The sequence below is a fragment of the Sapajus apella genome, unplaced genomic scaffold, assembly GCF_009761245.1.
Source record: "Sapajus apella isolate SASKATOON/1434 unplaced genomic scaffold, GSC_monkey_1.0 scaffold54, whole genome shotgun sequence".
NCBI lineage: Eukaryota > Metazoa > Chordata > Mammalia > Primates > Cebidae > Sapajus > Sapajus apella.
In genome coordinates, this window is record NW_022436994.1 from 7,526,238 (window position 1) to 7,529,899 (window position 3,662).

The 3,662-nt window shown below is 51.9% G+C and overlaps 1 protein-coding gene across 6 annotated transcripts in view; it reads left to right on the forward strand.

The window, feature by feature from the left end:
• Window positions 1-3,662, forward strand: part of TNS3 (tensin 3) — a 315,320-nt gene that overhangs the window by 2,071 nt on the left and 309,587 nt on the right. The window lies entirely within an intron of this gene.

The following is a 3,662-nucleotide window of genomic DNA, read 5'->3' on the forward strand; positions in this document are numbered from 1 at the left end:
GTGTGCACAGGGAGTTGACTGGAGGAACTGGCAGCAAGCCAGACTCCTGACCTTAGGTATTGTAATAGTGACCTCAAAGGCAAAGTAAGTCATGCTGATTGAGTGTGTCCTTGTGCTAAATGCTTTGCATGCGTCCATTTCATTCCACCCAAATTGCAATCCTTGAAGGGAGTTGGGATTATGATTACTCCATTTTACAGACGAGTAAGCGGAGGCAAAGGAAGGCTAAGTAACTTGTCTGAGAGGAAATGAAACATGGCAGTGGGGTGGGGCAGCCTGGGATTCTGGGACAGGACTGTGGGGTCCCAGAGCCCTGCTCCTGGCTGCTGCTGCAAGTCTGACTGCCGACTGAATCCTATTGCGTGTCCAGACAGCAATTCCTCAGCTGAGGCTGCCATAGCTATCAGCAGCTCAGTTGAATTATTTCTTTAAAAACCACCAAGATAGAAAAACTAGTAGCCTGGGGGCACTACTTATTCCTGAACGCAAATTGATTTTTTTTGTAAACAAAGTATCTCTTTGGTATCTAATGTTTTGAAAGCCAGCTGTTTGCAAATGTGACTCTGGAGCCAAAGGGAGGGGGGCGGGGGGGGGGGGTCAAAGTATGTTCCTCCACGCAGGAGGTGGAGGGGAGAGCGGGAGACCTGAGGAGGAGGCCGAAAGGCAAGAACAGTGAGTGGAAGGGCTGACTTACCATCTGAAGTTGCAGTTTATATCTGCCTAGGATCCACACAAAGACCCATTTTACAGATGAGTAAAATGCCAAGTAAATTCCTGAAGTCCGAGAACAGTTAGGTATCTGAATGAGCCCAGTCCTATGGCTCTAGGTGCCCCATTCCTTTCCTAAGATCAGCCCATTGTAAACCACCCCTGTCCAGGGGAAGCCTCTTGTTCCCTCCCTGTGTCCTTGTGTATGAACTTGAGAGGGGGAGGAACTTTCCACCTTCCTGAGGACAGAAAGCATTGTTTAGATCCCTGCCACCTACTAGGCAGACGAGACGTTTGCTGAGTGCCTCAGCAGGACACTTAGAATTGAGGCTTCCTGGCTTCCTTACAGCGTCCCCCATAGATTTCCCAGGGAGGGGCCTCCTGTCTTGCGGGTGGGTCTGGTGGGTTTGCTCCATGTGGACCCATGGAACGGTCTGGGCGTTTGAAGCTCTCCAGGAGGTGCACTGACCCTGGGACCCCCGGATCCTTCCTGTAGGACCCCAGTAAGCACTGGGGCATCAGCTAACCCCTGCAAGCCGTGCCTGGAGTGACCTAGAGCCAGCCCGGTCTACCTAGAATCCTCTGCTGCTGTCCTTGCTGATCTAGAATAAGGGATGATGCTGGTTAGGGAGTTAAGTAGGTGTTTGGTTAACTTAGTTACTCTCTTCCTCACAGTTAGCAAGAGTGTTAAAAACCATCACAGCAGGGAACACAGTTCTTTCTGCCCCACGATGAAGGGCATGTTGCGTGGCTTCATCTTCACAGGGATCGGCGTGTGGAGCTGGTGTTTCAGTACCTGATTGTCCACTTTCAGTGGCGTGTCGTTTCCACGCTGCCTCACTGCTTCTAAAACACCGAGACAAGAAAAATCGCTGCCACCAAAATACTGCTGAGCAGGGCTGAATTCTCTTGGATTGCGAGAGCGTTTGGAATCTTAGTGTATGCTGAGTTTGATGCAGGCCGTGTCCTGCTGCAGGGCTTTTCGAGTGCAGCTCCAGGGCGGTGAACAGTGGTTTCCTTGATGTCTGTCCGTTTCTTGTAAAAGCAGAAAACTAGACGCTTCAAGTTTCTTGAGCTTCCTGTTCGTACTCTGTGATTCAGGAATGCATTTGGTGCAGGTCCACCACTGCAGTGTAGGATGTCGTGCTGAGCTTGGGGTCCCTTGGGTGTCTCCAGTGTCTGTGTGGTGGCATCTCCTACCCTGCTCAGTGTACTCTAGGTGCACCGTAGCTCTCTAAGCACACCTCAAGGCCCCCCCAACAAATCCGCCCTATGCACCTAGTGCACCTACCTGGTGTCCCTCAGCTGCTGCCATCCACCCTCGCCGGGAGCTGCCTCTGCCAAACAGGAGGGAGGAAGCCAGTGAAAATGAGGGTGATTGAGCATGGGGGCCATCAGCTTGGGGCTGAAGCTCTGCACACAATTTAGGGTCCCTCCGAATGCCTTGTTTTGTCAGGGAAAGGGAGGATCTGTGTCAGGGAAGGGGAGGATTCTTATATGCTGATTTTTTTTTTTTTTTTTTTTTTTGAGATGGAGTCTTGTTCTGTTGCCCAGGCTGGAGCACAGTGGGGTGATCTCAGCTCACTGCAACCTCCACTTCCTGGGTTCAAGCAATTCTGCCTCAGCCTCACGAGTAGCTGGGATTACAGGCACACACCACCATGCCCGGCTAATTTTCGTATTTTTAGTAAAGATGGGGTTTCAGCTTGTTGGCTAGGCAGATCTTGAACTCCTGACCTCAGGTGATCCTCCTGCCTCGGCCTCCCAAAGTGCTGGGATTACAGGCATGAGCCACCACGCCAGGCTGATTTTTTTTTTTTTTTAATGAAGTCACTAATCTCGTACTCTTTTTGTCTCCCGGGCAAAATGAATGAAAGATTATGCTGAAGGATTCTATGTCAGTGATCTAGAAAATTCCCTCTGGCAGAGTGAGGTGCTCCCAGAGGTAGGGAAGTGCTCCTCAGAGGCACCCCTCAGGGGAGAGACCTCTCTGTTCCTGTCTCCACCCCAGGGCTGGGCAGGAAGCCCTGGGAGCCCTCTGTAAACAGCCCGCCTTCTTTCAGCCTAATAATAATGCGGCTAAGGAGACTCCCTTCCTTTCACTACTTGAGTACCCAGGCTGACTCGGGCGCTTTCTGTCCCCAGTCTGATTGTTGCGGAACCGTGCATGTGTGCCATCCTGATGTTCCCTTTTCCGGAAGAGAGCGCCGAGACTTGGCTAGTTTAAGTAACTTGTGCGTGTTGAGAGGATACCAAGCCTTGGGTCTGAATCCAGGCCCGTCAGCAGCGCATGGAGGCTAAAGGTACGCACAGGAGGAGCTCTAAGATGAGGGCTTTGCGCAGTCCCCACCCACGAACCAGCCCCTGCTGGAATGGCCAGGCCAAGGCTCAGGAGCTGCGGCATGCCTGCCGTCCACTGCGACCAGTGCGCCAGCCCCAGCTGCTTCCTCGGACCCCAAGGCTGGGCCTTTCTTTACTCTTCCTTCCTCCCTCAGCTCTAATTATGGTGTGTGTTAGATTGTCTGCCCTTCCTCTTCCTCTTCTCTTTTGGGGAAAGATAACAGCACTTGATACACTCTTTGCAGGCCTGGCTTTGTTTCTAAGGTATCAGGAGAATCTTTAGGAGTCTTTCATCCAGCCTCCCAAGTGAGCGGCAATGTGTCGGCACCCAGGAAGGATGAACACAAGTGCCCTGCTAATGATTACAATTGCCTCTCCTAGCCGAGCCATGCCCCGGGTGACACCGGGGGACACCGGGACACCTCCAGGTGGACTAAAGTGTATCACCTCCTTTCATTGTGTCTTGGCAGCCACAGTGTGACATGGTGGACATGGTGCAGGTTATGAAACGGCTCCTGGAAAGTAGAGATCAATTCTTTGAGGCTTTGAACACACCGGAATACACCCGATGCGATACTGAAAGAAAGCAAGTGCTCAGGAAGTGGCAGGCCAAG